The sequence below is a fragment of the Strigops habroptila genome, chromosome 5 (genome assembly GCF_004027225.2).
Source record: "Strigops habroptila isolate Jane chromosome 5, bStrHab1.2.pri, whole genome shotgun sequence".
Taxonomy (NCBI): Eukaryota; Metazoa; Chordata; class Aves; order Psittaciformes; family Psittacidae; genus Strigops; species Strigops habroptila.
The window spans coordinates 5,169,144-5,189,763 of NC_044281.2; the positions used below are offsets into that span (position 1 = coordinate 5,169,144).

At 46.6% G+C, this 20,620-nt stretch overlaps 1 protein-coding gene and 1 long non-coding RNA gene across 2 annotated transcripts in view; one reads left to right on the forward strand and one right to left on the reverse strand.

Annotated features, from left to right (window-relative positions):
* Positions 1-20,620, reverse strand: part of TWIST2 (twist family bHLH transcription factor 2) — a 34,996-nt gene that overhangs the window by 8,406 nt on the left and 5,970 nt on the right. The gene's annotated exons all lie outside the window — the stretch shown is intronic.
* Positions 4,992-20,620, forward strand: part of LOC115608414 — a 52,856-nt gene continuing 37,227 nt past the window's right edge. The window contains exon 1 of the long non-coding RNA XR_003991537.1: positions 4,992-5,084. This is a non-coding gene — a long non-coding RNA (uncharacterized LOC115608414). The remainder of the gene's footprint in view (positions 5,085-20,620) is intronic.

Consider the following 20,620-nt stretch of genomic DNA (forward strand, 5'->3'; position numbering starts at 1 on the left):
TATCACCAAACGTACCCCTCACCGTCTAGAGGAAAGCCTCTAATCTAACTTACCCCAGGCTTTTCGGAGCTCGGAGGATTTACCTGCCCGTGGGTGGTTTGAGGGAAAACATCCTCCCTGTGTCTGGTGGCTCCCTGGTTCATTATGGGGAGCATAACTAGCTGTTTGATGGGGATAGGGCATAAGAAAACAGAGATTTAAGCCTTTTCTTCTCCCTCCTTTTCCAGAAAGGTCGATGGCTTGGTCACACCTCACTATCAGGGAAGAACCATCCTAAAAACACAATGCCAAAAGAAGAAACCAAGAGGAAAGCCCTTGGTGTTTTCTTCAGTATTTTGGTATCTATCTTCTTTGTTTTTAAAGGTGCAAAGTGAGCTTTCTCATTCTTCCAGCTCCAGGCGTGCCTCTGCAAGCCTAACTGTCTGGAGCAAAAAAGGTGTCTCCAGCACGAGAGGAGGCTGCAACCCTCACAAACCACTTTAACACCTCTGTGTGCCCTGATCTCAATTCCTCCTTAGTTCTTCATAACTGAGCTGTTGGGCTTTCCCTGGGGCTTCAGTTCCTTTCCTCTTGAGAAGAGGGAGTTGCTCACAAAAGAGGGAAGCTGAAAGGCTGATGCAGCCCCATCCTGGACCTGCAAGATACCTGCAAGCTCAGAGCTCCGCTGGGAAACCAGCTCTGTTCTGAAGCAAACAGGCATAGCTCACCCGAAAAAGCCAAGGTGGCCTCCATCACACTCAGAAACTTGTGGGCTCACCAACTTCCCATGGAAAAACTTGCCCTTTAGGGTCTTGAAACACACTTCTTTGGCATTTTGTCCTGTGGCTGATTGCCCTAGCCCAGATAAAATCAGCCTCAGGGTAGGGAGGAGAAGCGAGAGCTCTGCAATGAAGCATTTTGTTGCTGGGATGCTCAGAGTTTCTGTGTTATGTCCAATGTCTCTGCAGCAATCTCAGGGCAGTTAATAATATCGACTCCAAGGTGTCCCTCCCTCACCAGAAAATTAAGCCAACAAAATAAAGAGCTTTAAAGAGGAAGGAGCCCCCTCAAAGAAACATTTCCCCCACCCCTGCACTCCTCCACAGCCTGAGCATCAGCCTCTGCAGGGCAGTGGGGTCCATAGCAGCTGGAGGAGGAGGAGGTAGGTTTGTGGGAGCCCCTTATAAAGTCTTGGCAGCACATCACTGAAAGCTCATTTAGAAGTTGCCGCAAGGCGGAAGCTGCTAATGAGCAGTTGGAGCAGGAAAAAACAGGGTTGCTTCGACGTTTGAAAGGACCATCTAAGCTCTGTCCTTGGCTCTGCCCAGCTGCCTGGTGGGTGGCTCAGAGGAACAAGCGCTGGAGGACACCACCAGCATCTCCTGACCATGGAAACCAGGGAAAGCCAGCGGCTGTGGGCAAAGAGGGACAGGAGGAGATGGCTACCACCAGCCCTCCTGGCTAATAGAGCAGCAGAGAAAGCCCGTCGCTGTTTCCTTGGGTTCATCTCCCCTCCCCAGAGGCACTCACACACGAGCTTGGCTTTGCACAATAAGGTGCAGAATAAAGGAGCAAGCAGAAGGAAAAAAGCAGGGAATGAGATGTTCTTGTTGGACAGCTCAAATGAAATATACAGGGTTGACAAAAGAGGTTGCACAGATGCAAACGTGCATCTTGAAGAGTGGCTCTGAAGACATTGAGGCTCATGCCAAAGATGAGGACAGTCATTTCATGTCTTCCTCTGCCTCATGAGCACCCCATCCTCTGGCCTCTAGGCTTCTCAGATCAGGTACTTGGTTCTCCCTGTGTGAAATGCACACCAAAAGCAGTGCCAATGCAAGAGAAATATTATATGTAGAAATCAGGTAAGGAGGGTAAAGTTATTATGGATGTGCCATACGCTTCTACTGAGATGCTCACACTAAAGTCCATGTGCAAATCTTACTCTGCACAAATACAGCTTGCAAGCTAAGGCTTAATGTGTTTTAGGAGACAGTTGCATGACGTGTTATAGCTTAATGACTTATGCCATTGGCTGGGCTACAATGACTGACTGTGTACCTGCACTAAGTGGTTTAGAAACTATAATATATTTGTTGTTTAAGACAAACCTGTTCTTCTAGGCTGATCGAGACTATCTGGGAGGAAAATATCAATAGGAACATGGTTCTTCTTCCTCTTGGGAATATGTGAAGACAGTGGTTTAGGGCAGCTGGCACTGTGCAGCTTGGTGTGTGGCATGCTCTGATGATGATGCTGGCACTCAGTGTGAAATGTGTCTCTAATCCCTGCCTGTCTCTACAGGGATAAACACAACTGAGATATGAAATGGACTGTAAAAACACCCTTCTGCCTCCTCCATCTCATTTTAGAATAGCAGTAAATCAGTAAGTGGGTGATAGTTAAGACTGACTCAACAACATGGATTAATGCCAGTGGAATTAATAACAATGAACCCACTACTTTAAAAGCACCTATGGTTTAAACTTCTTTAAAAAAATAGAATAAAACAAAAAATGGAACCCCCCACTAAAAGGAAGAGACAGTTTGCACAAAATCAATGGCATTTCATGGGCTTCTGTGAACAATCCGCAGGACAGGGACGGTTGCCTTATGAACTTGGGGTGCTTTTTAATGTTTGATACAGTCACTGACAAATAGCAGCTGACACACCTGTAGGCCAGATGTGCACAGCTGTACGTGTGCTGCTGCTGATCAATCTTCAGATTACATCATGCTCCAGATGCCTGACTTCAGAAACGCTTGGAAGGCAGAGCTGAAGCAAATGAACTGTGAGCTTAGGCATTGCTTTCTTCCCCACAGCAATGCCGTGCCCCCTCTGCATGCAGTGACGAGCCCTTCTCCTGTTGTCACTTTGGCTGCACAATGCAATCTCGAAGTAAATAGAGGGAAAACTCCAGCCATCCATTTGGGAAGAGACATTGGCATCCTATATCCAGGAATGCTGTCTCTGCATGATTAATGTGCTGGGGACATGGGCTATGTACTGCTACAGAATCATAGAATCAACCAGGTTGGAAAAGACCTTTAATATCATCAAGTCCAACTGTTCCCCCAGCACTAATGCATGTCACTGGGGGCCTCGTCTACACGGTTTGTGAACACTTCCAGGGACGGTGACTCCACCACTGCCCTGGACAGCCTGTTCCAATGCCTAGTCAAAGTATATTCCAAGAACTGTCCGCTCTGTGTTTCTACCACTTTGAGACCCCAAAAGCCATCAAAATCTGCATTTGAATTGGTTTATTCTGATGTTTCTCCACACTGCAACATACAGCACACCTTCACCATCTCTCTATGGCTCTGTGTGTGTGCATGTGTAAAGGGAAGTCAAGCAATTTTAATTTTCAGTGGATTAATTACCTGCAAGAAGTATGGCACTTGTGCCTATAATGCTGGGAAGCAAAACTTTGTCTGCCCTGAGAAAGACTTGGAGGCGATTGCTGAAAGAAAACCCTGCATCTGGAGTAGGGAAGAGAGTTTTCCCTTTGGTGCATGAAGCTGTGTTTGCTCTTTAAGATTGGCAAACAGATGCTGGGGCAGATTCCCTGAAGCTCAGGAGATTAAATCCTCCATTTTTACACTTATGGATCTTAAAAGAACATCACAAAACCCCTTTGATGTGAAGAAGCGGGATCCCCCTGTCTCCTTGCTCAATGTCAGCATACCCAGTGTTGGCAGAGCCGGGACTCGCATCTTGGGCGACGTTCGCAGATGTTTGCAGAGGAAAAGGTGCTGCTCTGACATCTTTCCCCCTAGCATGAGGCAGCATTTGAAGAATGTGCCCTCACTCACCACACCCTGATCCCTGAGGGCAGTGATTGCAATCGCTTGGCCCCAGCCCGGCAGCGTTTCACACGGCAGTAGGTGCAGGGTTTTGATAAGCACTCAGGCTCTGCGTAATGGCCGTGATTCAGCCTATGTGTTACTGATCTCCCAGGGCTTTCGGAGGGGATTGTACCAGGCCAGGTCTACATCTGTGGATTAACCAACACAGCTTCATTGAAGTCAAGGAGCCAGATTCTCACTTGGAATAAACTGGCTTAACACCGCTGCAGTCAATAAAGCTACTCTGATCTTTTATTTATGGCAAGAATAGTCCAAATCTTTAAAATACGCAGGGCTACAGGGTGTTGCCCTTACACAGAGGGTGTTACATTTCTATATGCCAAACAATCCCACTGGGGTAAGAAGTACTTGGCATCAAATAAGGCATTCTGGTGCTTGCCAGTGATGTTGGCCATGGTGTGCTTCAGAGAAAGCCACTGGCTGATGTGCAAGGCTGGGGTGAGCACAGCTTAGGACAGGAGACGCACTGCACACCAGGTCAGCTGCATTTGCCTTTTGGGCACCCTATACATGAAAATATTCTTCCCTGTGAGGGTGCTGAGGCGCTGGCACAGGGTGCCCAGAGAAGCTGTGGCTGCCCCATCCCTGGCAGTGTTCAAGGCCAGGCTGGACACAGGGGCTTGGAGCAACCTGCTCTAGTGGAAGGTGTCCCTGCCCATGGCAGGGGGTTGGGACTGGATGAACCTTAAGGTCCCTTCCAACACAAACCAGTCTGGGATTCTATGACTGATGCTGGCACTGTGCCTCTGGGAATGACGACAGCAACTTTGCATAAGTGTGCTGATAGACCATGTCTTGCTTTGCATTAGTTATGTGCTAGTGCCTGGAGGCTCATTCTGTCTTCAATGGTCTGGCAGCTACATTAACACAGACACAAGCCTGGCAAGAGCCATCCTGGGTCCTGCACCTCTCCTGGACCATTTTTCCAGCCTTTACTACAAGTACTGCATTGTACAATACTTCTCATAAATTTTACAGCTTCTGCCTTCCTTGCAGATGGCATTGCCCACACTTAAACCCAGCCTCTAGATCACAACCTGAATCCTTTCACCCAGCTGCTGCTCTCTAGGTTAATGAGTTCCTTCCTCCCCTGCCTTGGTGTTTATAAGCAGCTCTGCCACTCCCTTTACTCTCCAATATCTCCTTGTCGGCTGCTTCTAAAGGCTGGTTCTGCTGCTTGGGGGTGCCCAAACCAGCTTTGCATCAGGGGACCTTTGCGGGACAAGGGGCAGGAGGTAAAGTTACTTGTATGGCTAGAAGGGATTTTGGAGTATGCAGAGATTTGGGGTTTTTGTTTGAATAAGCTATGCTTTAGCATGGTACATTTGCTTTTCTTCAAGCCTTTTGGCTGGCTGTGATTGAATAAATGCTTGAATGTCTGTGTTGCTTTTCAGCTCTGCTTGTGCAGCTTGGGCTGTGGTGGCTACTGGAGGGGCTTCTGGTTAAGATAAGGGTAGAGGGGAACAGTAGCATAGTTATTTTAACAGTTTCTGATGTCACCATCCTACTTCAGGAGTGTGGTCTCTTGAGGAGATAGGCAGTAACCCCCTGGCCCCTGTCTGGGCTCTGAGCAGCCATGAATCACTCATTTTTCCAAGACTCATAAGGCAGGTATCATTGCTTATAATTCAGCTTGAGGTTGGCTGGCTGCTTTACAGGCTTTCCTGAAACTGTTCTGTGGGTGATGCAGGGCAAGCCAGTAATAGGAAGCAGGAGAAGGAACAATATTACTCACAACCTCTTTAACAACATACTTCCAGCCTGGATGGAGCTGTGAGCTTCCCAGGATGAGAGCAGCCCAACCCACTGCTCTGCTCCAAAAGCCTGCACTCCCATAAATGAATATCCTGAGGGTTTTAATTTCCTCTGCAATGACTAACTAATAACTTCAAAACACATTTTTATGGGCATCAGTGGCCTCGGAGTGGACACAGTGGTGTTTTCAGCGTGCTGTCTGCTAGGTTTTCTATGTTGCTGCTTTGTTTCTTTCCTATAAATAAGCTACCCACTTCAGAGCTCTCATGTCCATTTTTCATCACACTTCTGGAATTTATGGCTTTGCAAGAGGTAAACCAAAGTTGATTGCTCCCTTGCTGCTCTTTTTCAAAGGGGAACAAACAATTGCACTCCAGCAAGTTCAAACTTCTGGAGGAAGAAACATGCAGAGATGAAATCTCTCTATTAAAGGAGCAAAAAAGTCAGTGTGTCCTTAGCTTGTCCATTTAGCGAACTATTTAATCACATGCCTGGATGTGTGCTGTTAGCCCCTCTGACTTCAGTGCACATCCACTAAGGGTGTGCAGTGTGCTCTGCTGAATTGGAACAGGCTAACGAATGACTCCCAGGAACTTGATTTGTATGTAGCATGTACACTGAAGCTTAGAAAAAGCCCTGGAAAATTGGTTTACATGGATTTTCTAGTATGTTATTCTGCAAAAGGCAGATATATGTGTTCTTGTCTGCAGTTGTTGGGGGTTTTTGGGTTTCAGCGATTAACTGAATGGGTTAAGTCAACATTTTCAACCCAATTATTGTGGGTGACTCAGCTCAAGGCCAGCTGCCTGCTCTTGTTTAGGTTTGCCAGCTGCAAACTGGACTTGTTTGAACCTTTGAGTTTGAACTCTGCTAGGTTCCCACTGAGCTAATAACCTGTATTGCTGTGGCACTGATGCAATCTTGTTTCGGGGAGGGGGGAAGAAAAGCTTTCTGCATCTGCTCAAAACAAAGACTCTCTGCTTTGCCTTTGGCAGTGCTGCTCCTCTCTGAATTTCGCAAGCTGCCCCAGGATGTGCAGACCTGAACTAAGCTCATGCTCCTGTGAATCAGGGGCTTGGCTCTGAAGCTGCTTCTCATCTGACTGCTTGGGTTTGCAACCGATGCTGAACAGCTTTTATGCTCTGGACAGCTGAGTTTTATATACTGCTGCTGTCTGTGGTACAGCAAAATGTTTCCTCAAGTTTCATATTCCCTGGGTTAAATTTGTGCCTGTGTGTTTGTGAAGCATGAGGGAGTCTGGATGTGACACTTACTGATTGAAATGGAAGATTTAAGGGCTCATTAAGAGATCAAATTGAATGCAGGTAGGGAATAGGAAAGTATTGGTCTAACTGTCTAGAGAAGTGTGTGTGCATGCTTCTATATGCAATACACAGAGCACCTCCGATACCATATTTAGGCTTCAAATATACTGTAGGTGTAGGGGAGCACAGGATGTCTGTAGGGACTTAAGCTTTTCACTCCTCTGTGCTTTTTACGAGTTAAAGATGCTCTTTTTCTCTTGCAATTTTTGGTTGCCGCTCTTCTACTGAGGCACAGATGTGTCTCATCCTATCTGTATGTACACTGCACACTTCCACTACTCATGTGTGCACCTATAATGTAGCACTTGCCTGTATCAGTAAATATCATGGGGGGTGTATATACTTACACGTAATACTTTAAAGCTGGTGTTCATCTATTGGGAAACACAACTATAGGGATACCACTAACCACCAAAGAGATGCTGGTTTTAGACACCACATCTTGTGGAGCCTCTTCTTCCCCTGATACTCTTAGCAAATGTGATTAGCTGTATTTCTTACTACATCCTCACTTGAAAGGTAAACGAGTTTCTAAGGATCAGCAGTTCCTTAGCAATTTAAAGGCTACATAAAACCAGCAATTATTTAATCAACATCCAAAATGAGTGAATGGAATGAAGTTTTAGGGCTCGGGGAGACTGGCTGGTTCTTGCGGCATATGCTTTTTCCTTGAAGGTGGCAGAAGAAATGCAAATGGAAAGGAACTCACAAGTTTACCCTATTGAAGTGCTACAGCTAAGAAGGATAAGACCCTTATGCAGAGGAGTGTGCCTGGCTAGGACCTAGTCTCTGCAATGTGTCCGAAGCTGCAGCCCACTTGAACTGCAGCTGGAAACCTTGCAGCAGTGCAATGTGCTTTTGTCCCTGCGGGACTGGCAGGAAGTCTTTGGAAATCAGCACTCCCCATATGAAAAGAACACATTTGCTTGTGCCATGCCTGCCAGCTGGGGAGGTGTCCTCAGACTGGGGGGGCTGTTGGGCCACACTGGTTTGCTGGAAGTTACATGGATGCACCCTACAGGAAACTTAACCTTACATCCCACAAACAAAGTGATCTCTGCCCTTTCCATACTTATTTATATTTAGTTGACTGCTTAATCTGGCTCTCTAGAAAGTCCCTTCAGGAGGTCATGCAGCTGAAATAATAGCTAATAAATTTCTTAAAATGATTTGGGAGCTAAATACTTTCTTTTTCCCTCCCCTCAGTCCCTTTCTGGCAAACACTCCTAGGTTATTCCATCAGAGAATGAAACAACCAGGGCAGAGCATGCTGCAAAAGCATCCTGATGGATATGAAGGAAGGACCTACGCTCATCTCTAAGTGTTTGCATGCTGCCCCCAAACTAGTAGGGATGGGATAAGAAAGCTAGCTGAAGTGTGCAGTATCGCAGAGACTAAGGAGAGCTGTTGGCATTGCTTTTCCTTTACCGCACTTGGCTGTTTCATCTCTGGCTATCGCATCATCTTAAATCCAGGGGATGGGGCTCTTGGGCTTCTCCAGCATTAAACCATCCAAGCTATTTCCATCTATGTCCCATTAATGAAAGGAGCTGAGCTTATTCCTTTCAGTGGAGCTGTGCCTGATTGCACAAGCTAGGCTCCGACTGCAGGAATTGGTGGTTTGTATCTGTTCTGGGGGAATCTGCTCTTCTCTTGTCTGCAAAGATTCTCCCATGTACCTGGGCTGTGGATGAGATGCTTAGCTTTTGGGGACACACTGCCTGGCTATGGGATCACCTCTGATGGGACCCAGCCAAGCTGTCTTGTTGGCTGAGGATTGCTCCTAGGTACAAGAGAGCAGGGAGAAAGCCTGTGGGCTGCCTTTCCAGGACTAGAAAGGTCTATGGACGTGGCCTGGGCCACTGCTATAGCAAGATGTGTAGGAGCTGCACTGAAACTGCTTGTATCTTCCGGAATTTCAGCTGTATCTTCAAACGAATGAAAACATTGCTTTATCCCTACTTATGTTGGTCTTGTATGTTATGGATTTTAAAAAGGGTGTTGCTGGCTCCTGGGAGTCTTTCTGCCTCCTCCAGCCTGTCTCTTCTTCACCCTGGTGCTCATGGTAGGTCTGACTTCTCTCCCTTCAAACCAGTCATCATGCCCACAACATCCACGGGGTGCAGTGCAGGATGTGGGTTGTGCAACCCACAAAGGAGATCCTGCTGCGGACAGGCTCCTTCTCTTAGCCTGGTCAGTCTCAGCCTCCCTTTGTGATAAATCCCAGCCTAAGCTGCTCATTCTGCCTGCTGCTTCTTCCCCAGTCTCCAAGGCCCTTTGCTTCCTCTGCTGTTCGTCTCTTGGGCTCCTTCTCCTGGTCTGCTCCACTTTGTTCCCCCTCAACTCCCTTTGCTCCCTTTGTGCTTTGCTCTGCCACATGCCTCCTCCCTGTCTGCCAGGCTCAACTCAATACCATCAAAGGATAGAGACCTGTGTGAGCACACACGCTCCTCGCAGCTCTCTAGGATACCACTGAACACACTTCTCAAGGCTCCTCCTCACAGGAGGCTTCAAAAGCAGCATGAAATTCTCCTCCCATGTAATCAGTGTGGGTTTGTCCTGCCTTGGAGGAAGCTGCTGCTTAAATCTCCTCTACTTCCCTCCTACCACCAGGAATCATCTATTATAGTTACACTGGGAAAAGGAGCATCTTTCTAAGATCCTACCCCACTGCTCAGGATGAGCTGCAGCATGGAGGAGAATCTGTGTATCTGAAGCAATCAAATGCTAGTGTTTGGATCTACAGCAAAATGGGGGGAAAGGAATAGATGGAGGTACAGAAACACAGATGAGAATGTCCACAATTTGGGAACATTGCTGGTTCAACATCTGTGATGCAAAAATCTTTATGTTTTCTGCTTGCCATTCTGCACCAACAGCCTCTCTTGCTGTTGGGATATCCAGCTTTAGCCCTGCTTTGTTGGTGTATTATAATAAGTCCCATGTGATATTTTTAACCATGCTATTTAACAGAACATCTAATATCTTATTTAATCGGTTAATATAGTATTTTTAATAGGGAAGGTTTCTGCTCTCCGGACTTTAGGTGGAAAAGCTTGAACACGTGAAGTTTGAAGAGTTCAAAACTAGCAAAAAGACCTTGAAGTATGGTTTCTGAAGCTTTGTCTCAGTTCATGGCTGATGGGGGGGCAGGCAACTGCCTGGGAATGGAGGGCATGGGCTGTTTAAAGCTGCAGGAACACAAGAGAGCTTTAACAAGTCACAGCTACCTGCGACTTAATGCAATTCAGTCTTGCATTCAACAGTGGTTATCACTGCTGTACAAATGGAAGTGAGAAGGGTTGCATCCCTCATCTAGGAAGTCAGGAGAGAAAATCAACCCAAGAGATGTTTGGGACTGAATTGTTATCCATCAGGACTATGTAGGCAGTTGTCTCTGACAACAGAGTTTTGCATCTGTGTGCTGACTATAGTGGTGACTCTCCTTAATGCATCACCGTCTCCATAAAAACCTCTAGTGGTTTGTGAACCACAGCACTGCTGATTTAAAGCATGCCTAGATGTTTAAGGAAAGCCTGATTTATGCTGTAAATGGTTGCTCATCAGTTTCCCTTTTAATCATTGCAACTGTTGGGACTCTCAAACCCCCTTGGCTCCCCTGGTCACTCTGCATGGCTTTTTAGTGATTCTGCTTTAACTGGAGACCATGGGATGGCTCTGGCCCAAGTGAACTCCTTGAGATCCTTGTGCAGTATTCTCCTGGTGGTACCCTGAGATCAGCAGATGCTGGCCTTTCTCTCAACTCCCACTCAGTGCCTCAAATCCCAGGGAAAGCTCTCCTTCCGCTGCTACACCATGCGCTTTGAAGGCAGAAAATGATTCTACAAGATCATTTGGGCTTTGTGTGCTTCAGCTGCCTTCAAATATTCACAGGGGTTTCCAAGGCTGAGATAAGGACACCTCCATGCACAGCCTGCTCTGTGTCTTAAGTTGCCAGCCCTCTGCAGAGCTTCCTCAACACTGATGCATTCATACTCTGCGTAGCAGGACTGTGGTAAAGCTAATTCTCCCATGAATGCTCCTGTCTACCTGCGTGTGATGCCTGTTTGCAGTTACGCAGGGAGCTCTTCCTGAGTTATGCAGCTGAGGTGTCCTTTGCCTTCAGCTTCTAACCCCCCAAAAAGCGGCAACCAAACCACCTGTGGATAAATAATTTGGGATTATAATGGACATGTTGAGTCTGCGCAGCTCCCAAGGAACAACGGGGTGCAAACCATTCTCACTGCACAAAGTGGGTGCATTTTGTACCGGAGTCTTGCTATTGGCATTAGCAAGACCAGGGTTTGAGCTGTATTTTCTTTGTCCCTCTGCTTGTTGCTGCTTTATCTGCTCTGCTAATGTCTGTTTCTGCCTCTTTGCCTTTCACGTCTGCTGCTCTTTTTCTCTCTCCATATTTGTTTCACCTCTCTTTAGGTCACTTGTTTTGGGTCACTTTTCTCTTGGTGCCACCTCCACTGCAGGGTTTTTCCAGATCTGTCGCTCTTGTGTCTCTGGGGGGATGTTTTGTTCTCATTGATTTGTTTTGCTGGCCAGAATACAAAAGGTTAAACAGTTTGGAGAACTCTATTCTGTATTTACTGCTGAGGTACATTTCTAAATCAACAGTAGGTCATGTATTGGAGTGACTCAGAGCTGCTTAACCTTTTTCCTTCCGTTCTGTCTCTCTCCAGATCTGAAGTGCACATCTGCAACTTAGATTGCTGAAATGAGAAGCTGTGAAATGCATATAAATTGCTGTAGATGGGCTGCTCAGCCTGGCCTCAGTGCAGAGCCAGTTTCCATTTTGCAGGCCAGACGGATAAAACTGCTTCCAAAAGCACCTAAAAATACAAGGGTACAGAGAGGATGTTCTGTGCTGTGACAGCAGGGCGGATGGGCTGGCTAGGCAGGGAGAAACCAGTCTGGTTGCATGTGGATTCCTTCTTTACATGTGCTGTTTGTAGGAAGGTTCTGTCTTGTGGAGAGGTTACAAGGCAGGCAACAGGCATTCAAAGGAGAAGTATTAGTGTTTGCTCTTCAGAGGGGAAACTGAGGCACTATCCACCAAAAAAACCGGTATGGGCAGATTGGGTCTGAAGCACAGTGGAGGTGAGTGTCCCTAGCATGGGCTACGGGTACAAGGAGAGCAAAGCCCGCTGGCCACATCACATCAAATGGCATTTAGTAACAAAAGAGCTGCTGTCCTTATAATTAGCCCAGTCACTCTGGTGTAAGCTGCCCCACCAAAGGACCTGAATCTCAACATCCCATGGCACTTGGGGCACCAAAAGCAGCAGTGCAAAATGGGCTGGAGATGAACAGAGCAAATGAGAGAAAGTGTGGGGGCTCCTTCATCAACCATCAGCTCTCTAGAGGCTCCCAATGTGCTGTCCTGCAAAACACCCCATTTCCTAGCAGCCAAGTTTACGGTTACAGACCTCTTTTTCTCTAGCAGCAAAGCAAGGGTGAAATCTCCACTCCCAAACTGCAATCAAAACCCCCACATTGCTTCTATTAGAAATCACAAAATCCCAGACTGGTTTGTGTTGGAAGGGACCTTAAAGCTCATCCAGTTCCAACCCCCTGCCATGGGCAGGGACACCTTCCACTAATGCAGGTTGCTCCAAGCCCCTGACTTGAACTTCCCCTGTTCCAGTTTAAACCCATCACTCCTTGTCCTATTGCTACAGCCCCTAATGAAGAGTCCCTCTCCAGCATCTTTGTAGCCCCCTTCAGACACTGGAAGGATATTCAGCCAACTCTTGGTGATTCTCTTTCAAGAAATTCATGGGACAGATATATTTTGGGCTTTGTCCCTCTCATCTGTCCAACCCAATATCTTGTTTTATGGTCCTGAAAGCTCTCCTGTGACATTTTCAGGTGTCTCAGCTTAAAATGCAGCTTTTGAGCAGGGGCTGCTGAGAACACTGAGACAACTCAGCTGGGTCTAGCCCTGTGCTGCAGTGCAAGACCTGTGGGTACAGCACCTCAGCTTGTTAGTGTGCACCCCAATCCTTCCATTTTAAAAGAGTTCAGTTCCTCATTGAAGAATAGATGCTTTCTGGCAGACCTGTAAGTACCAGCAGCTGGGGTGATACTTATCGCATCCTGTGCCTGCTGCTAGGTTTGGGCTGCATCTGGGCTGGGGTTTGTCACACTGGTCCAACCTGATCTATTTAGTTGCTATTGTATATCACATTGTGATGTCAAAAAGCATTGCTTACTCAGGGTGCAACCTGCTGCTCCTGGCTGTCAGCCCACAATGCTTTCTGCAGTTATGAACAGGGTGGCATGCTGTGGTTGAAGGATTAGGGCCTCCCTACAAGGAGGTCTGGGAGGCTTGGGAGACATTTACCTTGTGTTTAGACCACGAATTACCCTGCTCTTGAAGCCTACCAATTCTATGAGGTTTTCACTAATGAAAGGACTGCACTGCATGACCTGCTTGGAGTAGTCTTGTACAATTTTGGTTGTCCTTCAAGTGGCTGTTCATAAAGGAATGGAGAAAACCTGTGCTTGCTGTGTTTGGAGCTAATCTAAAATCTTCTGTTAAGATGAGGACAGTACAGATTTCATCACACACATAGGAAAACACCAAAGCAATGAGATTAAAACAAAAAAAGTCTTTCTATCTAGAAAGAATATGTTGACAACTCCCTGAGCATCAGCTGATTGTGTGTTTAAAAAAAAGGTTATTTCTATCAATCTGAGTTACAGCACTTGCAGTGTAGCTTGTCTGTGCCTGCTGCACATATCTGCCAAATGCTTTTGATCAGAAATCGGTGCGTAAACCCCCACTAAATAGGAAAAGATCTTTGCAGGGTTGTGCCTGAAGCATGGAGCTTGTAATTACAGACAGCTTTTGATCAGAAACTGCCAGTGAATACTGCTCAGAGCATCACCCTTACAAGGCAGAACACTTCACCGTGAATCATGTGGCTGGCAAAGCAGCAGGCAGCTGTGACTACAAGCTGGTCAAAGTGCCTCTGATGCCATTTGGCATTCTGACCCTAACTTGGATAACCTGGGAGACTCTTGCACTGGTAATCACTGCTGTGGGATGTGCTCAGTGCAGATTTTGGGTGGTCCTTGGTTTGTGCAGTAAGGCAGCTCCTGGCTACTCCTAGACATGCTGCATGCTCCCTCTTAGACATATATGCCCCTTCAATGCAACCTCAAACACTCCTTACTCTCTAATAACGTCTATCCTACTCTCTAAGTGTATCCTGCCCTCTAGTGCCAGCAGGTGCTGAGTCAGCAAGAGCCCAGGAGCAAGCTGTGCTGTGTTCCTGTGACTTTCCACCTTTATCATCCAACAGATCTCTTTGAGCTTGGGAAGCTGCTAATTATGAGGCTGGTGGGATAGGGAGAGCTCAGCATGGCTTTGGAGCAAGTACAGTTCTTTGGAAGACTCTCTTGGAGATGTTTTTAAGGAAAAAACATCTTTATAATGTTAACATATTTAGAATGAGCTGTATGATGGAAACAGGGCTACATGTGGAAGGCTATGTGAAAGAAAGCTTTAGAGGTCAGAAGATTTTTTTTTTTTTTTTTTTTTTTTTTTTTTAACTGAGTTTAAAAACAGATCTTGGAGCCTGGGGAGTGCTTGGCTGTTGTGTTAGAGCAGGGATAACACCTAGAAATGGGTCTCTTGCTTATCTCCTAAAGAAAAGGAAGACTAATTTTCTGCTTAAAAGGAAATCTAAGAGCCTTTCATTTCATTATCTGCTCTGCTGGGAGGAGAGTGGAGGCTTCCCCCCGCCGCTGCTTGCAGCAATGCTCCTGGTGGCCCTCTGCTGTGAGCCAGGCATGGCCCATCAGTGTTCCTCAAAGCTCCTCTGCTCACCACATGTCCCTCCTTCCTCCTGACATAACCCTTCCCTTCTGTTATAAGATCCCACCAGACAAAAAACTTCAAGATCTGCGATACAAGGACATGGGCTGGGGTGAGTTGGTCCTGGCTGTGGAGCTCTGTGTGGATGGGACCCGCTGGGGCTTTTGCACCATTTCCTGGGTTATTCCAAGCTGTTGGGAAGGTCCAGCCACAGGAGCACTGCTGGGACCATGAGGCTGCAGAAAATGGGAAAACATTTGTATGAGCTACTCTCCTTCTTCCCTGTTCCCTCAGCTTGGATCAGAAGATAGGGAAAGCGGGGGGGGAACACAAACCCTGAGAGGTCACCCATAGTTTTCCTCTGATGCACAGTGCAGTGTGAGTGCTGGCGTAGCTGTTAGGGTGGGTTTGTTTCTTTAAGGTGTCTCCCAGAGGGAGGATCAGCCAAATGCAATGTGGCAGCTATGGTAACTCCTCTTGGCTTTCAGCACAGCCCTTGCTGATCTCACAACTTGCTAGTGAAGAAGGTACAGCTGTCCAGGCCTTGGCAGTGATCCCCACCCTCTGTTTGCTGCCAAATGCTGGGGTTTTGTTGTTTCTCTCTTTTTTCTGTTTTTTCTTTTTTTTTTTTTTTTTTTTGTTTTTGTTTTTTGTTTTTTAAGTTTCCTAAGGAAATGAAAATGGGAGGAATAGCCTCATCTGCCTTTCAACCCCATCTGATGCCTCCTACTGGCTTCCATCCCTGTGTGATGCTGCGATGGTTGCAGTTAGGGAGGGGAAGAGCCCAGATTTGAGGGCTCCTGTCCTGCTGGAGAGGGGGGGAATGACCAGAGTTTTAATGGCTGGGGCGCCTGTAGTGTCTGCAAAGGGCTGTGTTCAGGGCAGGTTTGTCTGTCTTGGGGTGGGCAGCCCCATACCGTGGCCAGCTCACATCCATACCTTCAAGAAGGGAACCAGCTGGAAGCAGTGAGTTTGCCTGGGGACAAAAGCCTCCAAGCTGCATGTTGTGCAACTGGGCCCACAGCTTTCCTGGGTCAATTCCCTGACTGTTCCACAGCTGCCTCACCAGTCATGATTGCCATCTACAAAGCATAATGCAGCAACATCCATTCCCCACATAATCGCCTGCAAAGCTTTAGGCATGAAGTCCCAGCTTGGGCTTCCTGCAAGAGATCCTGGATGCTTTCCTCTCCTCCTCTCTCCCTCTTTGCATCCACAATGGCAGTGTTGGCCCTTACCTCCCAAAGCACATCTGGGTTATGCTGGCCTTGTCCAGCATTGAAAGGACCATGCCTATGTCCAGGGTGTGACTGACACCACCCCATCCCCAGAATGAATGACAAAACAGTTTTGGTTGGAAGGGACCTTAAATATCATCTAGTTCCACCTTGTGCTTTCTGTCAGCACTGCTGTGTGGTCCCTATAGCTTGTGTTCACTAGAGGCTCCTGCCAGCCCCAAAGGGACAAATCAGTGGTGCCAACAGCATGGGCACACACCCTTTGCACAGGGAGAGTGGGGTTCGGGTGATCTCTTTAAGATGCAGTGTTAAGATGGGTTTGTACTGGGGGTGCCTGACATAGGGTGCTGTAGCTTGCATTGGCAAGCTGCATATTTGCAGTGCAATGGAGATGTTTTTCCCCTAGGGGTACTCCAGATTTCTTTGTCAGGATCTGCTGGTGTGACATGACAGAAATGACCAAAAAGCCCTTTGTTTTGAGACATTTTGGACACATTTTAAGGACGTGCCTGAAATAGAGCTGGAAGGCAGACTGAACAATGTGGTGGATGAGTAATTCAAGGTGACAGCCTATGGAATTCTTATCTAGGAAGAGATTTTTTTGTGTTAAAATAATGCAAAATGTTGCTAGAGTTGTGTAAGATGAATGTAGCTACATGTGTAGTAGCATTTAAATGGAAGATTAAGAAACAATAGCACTGGGGAACAAACACATTGCAACTGATTTGCATAGCTGGTGAAATTATGGCACTAGGAAATAATGCTGAATGTGCTCTAAATAAGAGGTTTATTTTCTGTAGGACCAGGGATGAGTGGGCAGGTCTAATAAATGTACTTGGGACTTGTACACATACCTCCTTAGGTGCTGTGGTGCACATGAAAGCCTTTCTAATTGCAGCAGAAAAAGAGCCAGTAATGATATGAGGTGAAGAAACCAATATCAGAGAAGGGAAATGTATTTGAACCCTCTTGCTTTTAAAGCCTCTTATTCTGACATAATTCAAAACTAGGAAATAGCTACAACTTCCAAAGCCACTTCCGTTTCCCTTAGGCTACTCAACCACTTTAAACCACCTTTTGCCACCCATTGAGAGGGAAAGTGTTGCCAGATTTACAAAATAACAGTGCTTACAAGTAAAATTCTCAGGTAAACTCAGTCCTATTGAAAATCAGTGTTTTGAACTCCCAATTCACAGCTGAAAATGCTCCCCTGTGTTCCCAGCACTCTGAGCACATTGAATCGGCCCTGGGATACCTATAGTTACTTTCTGGGGGGGTGACAGAGTCTTTTTGTGTTCTCTCTACCACTAATTTCCCTGGCAAGAACCTATAAAAGTGTTGCGTTACTCCTTTGCGCGCATTAACTTATCCCAAGAAATATTGATTGTGGTTTTAAAGTTTCCAAGGGATCGCTGAAAAGGGATGTTCTGATTTCCCTTGCTTTTTGAGGCATAAACTGTGCCTTGAACAGTTCAAAACTCAATGCTCCGAACCATCTCCCTCCACCAAAACCTAAGTGCCAATTCACCTCTTCTCTACAGGAAAGGTGGTGAGAAAGCTGAAGCTCAGCCGTGCTCCATCTCCCCTCCAACAACAAACATTTCAGAGACAGAAAGTATAAAAGAGAGATTATTTAGTGCTGGTAATAACAGGAATATATTAAACAGCTCTTCTCATGGCAAAGGATGAAAAACCTGTTGCGAAACATCTACTTGTCCAGTGCATAAAACCCCACTAAGTGGGAAGAGATCTTTGCAGGGTCATGCCTGAAGCATTGCGCTTGCAATTACAGGCAGCAAAAAGGACTCGGTGACACTGTAAGTTTCCTGAGCTCATCAGGCGAAGTAATAAATGTCTTTTACAGATGCAGAATAATCATCTAATATATAAAAATATGCATTAATGTTGTATGCATAGTTTCATATTTTTAAGACAATATTATCTCATCTGGCCAGCTTTTATAGTGTAGTTTTATGCTCTGGTATTTTACTGGGAAGATTCCATCATGGTGATTCCCTGGTACTCCCAGAGTCACTGCCATAACCAAAACCTCTATGGTTCCACATGGATTCTCTAGCATGGGCTAAATTCCTGCCACCTACCCCTTGCTCTGGCATCCAGTGATATCTGGTGTGCCACAGCCTTGTGCGTTTGGGGGAAAGAAAGGCTTAAGCTCACAGGAATTGGCTAAAGGTGCACATGGGATGCAAGCTGGTGTGTATGTGGCATGGAGGTGGTGCTGGGTACCCCAGTGCTCAGTTTTGAGATGCCAAAGAACTATTTTCCCCATCCTAACTCATTTGATTGTGCCCCAGATGCTTTTCTCCCGGGAGCGATGCTGGTATGAGGGTGTATTGCCCACATCCAACAACATGGTTCTGGGGAGGATGACACCTCACTCTGCCCCTGAGCTTGGGGTGGATGGCATTGCCAAGCACTCAGGGATACTGGGTCTCCTCCTGGAGCTGTGCCACGTGTGCAACTCAGCCTGCAGGGCAGCTTTCCTATGGGGTCTCTGCTCTGAACACCCAGGTAGGAGCTTATAGCTTTTTCTTCAATGGGCAGCACTTCTAGAAGTGCTATTATATATTATGTTGTCCTCAGCGGAGGCACACAGGAGCTGCAGTGGGATGGGGCTATTTGAATGGTGAAAGGAAAGTGGTGAAATATAGAGGACCAGCAAGGAACCAGTGTTTCCTTTCGACAACGAAACACCATTTCATTGCTTCTCCGTCCTGACCGTATTCAGGGTGGGTTTTTTGTGGTGCAGGGTGAGCATGCTCCCAACAGCATCTGTGGGGTGATGGCATGGGGTGTATCAGGGTGCTGCAGTGCTCCCCAGTCATGCTTTCTGCAGAGGGATGAAAGCCCTTTTATTTTAACAGGGTGGTTTATCTTCAGTTACCAATGGCAAATTGTACGCTGACAAGCATAGAATCAACTAGGTTGGAAATGATCTGTAAGATCATCAAGCACATGCCTGTTTGCCTTACCTTTTATTGTATTTCTTTTCTCTAACCACCCCATGATTTTCTGAGCTTCCTGGGGCCAGCAATTTCTTCTGTCGAGCCATATTACTCAGTGAGATTTCATCATGGTGTGCATGAAACATGCAGTAAGGGTCGGTTCTTAAATGTGTGTGTCTGTGGCTTGTGAGATCCCTCTGGCGGATTAATTCTTTTGAGGAGCTTGGTGTTGGGAAACCCAAGAACCCCAGAAATGCAAAATGCAGCTTTCTACCCGAAAGCTTCTCCTTGGCACCATCCCACTCTACTGAATATTCCAAGCTGGATCACCTGATTTCTTAGCAGAAGCGTCAGTACCGCCATGATCCCCCCACATCTCTCTTAGCTGAGCAATTAGGTTTATTTACATTAAAGCACAAACATACGGTTTTCAAAGGAGGCCTGAGCAGCTTAAACTGAAGGTGTAATCAGATAAATCACTGCGTGACGATTTTTGGTGGCTAAATTCAGCTGAAATCTAATTCATACATTTTAAAGTGTGCATTTGGCAGGTCTAATGTCTCTTAAGGAAATGGTAAAGCTTCTTTTTGGGGGCAGCAGTTAAGAAATGCAAAACTATCTTATTAGGAATTCAATTAAAGCTAGTACAGGCTTACTGGACCTCTTCCAGTAAATATATATCAAGCTGAATCAGTAGACATCTGTCTCTTCCTCCCAGCCCCCCTTTTTCTGTTTTCCAAGCAAATGATGAAGAGAAGATGGGAGGAAGAGGGACTATCGCTCACTTCCAGCTTTGCTGTACAGGTCAGGGCATGAGGGTTATTATCTTTTTGGTGTCTGGTCACTTTTGCAAGCTGTGTGAGACTGGGTCTGCTGAGCTCCCATCCCTTGTCACAATGCAGAAGCCAAAACAGAATTGGGAATCATGTGAAAGCTCACAAACAAAGCCTCTGGGAGAGGTCTGGGAGTGCCTGACTGCCCCCTTCCCAGGGAGATGCCATCCCAGGTTGACAAACACCCGCTGCTGGTTCTTTGCTGGGCTCAGTTTAGAGAACTAGATCAAAATGCCTCTTCCACCCAAATGGCTCAGACCTCGAGGAGGACTGGCTGGAGAGATCAGGGAACTAATGGCATCTTTGAAACTCTCTATTAGCAGTAGAGTTTAACAGTTGTTGCCTATTTAACATTGTGAGAGTGGTACCAAAAGCCTCTGCTGTCCTGTTTGCACCTTCCTCCAGCAAAGTCCTCCTGTCTCCATGTTCCTGCAATGTGACAGCTCATTTTCAGAGGAGATGTGCTGATTATTTCTCTTTTTTCTGTTTCCTAAGAGAAAAACCTCCTTGCTGCAAAACGCTGAAAGCCTTGCACTGTAAGGGTGACTGAACAGTGGAAAACGTTCAAAGGGAGATCCTCTCTTTTGCTGGTCCCACCCTCCCCCCCAAAGAAAGCCCTGCTTTAATGCGGGAGGAGAAGTACATCCCAAAGAGCTACTCAGAGCCCAAATCTCTACCTTACATGCCCATCCACATGCATGCAGAAGTTGAGCAGAGCCTAACAGAGAGCCCAGCTGAGGGGGTGCTTGCTGGAGAAGAGCCTCATTGCTGCTTAACTGGCTCCCCTTGCTGGGAGAAGGACAGCGGCATTGCAAAAGCT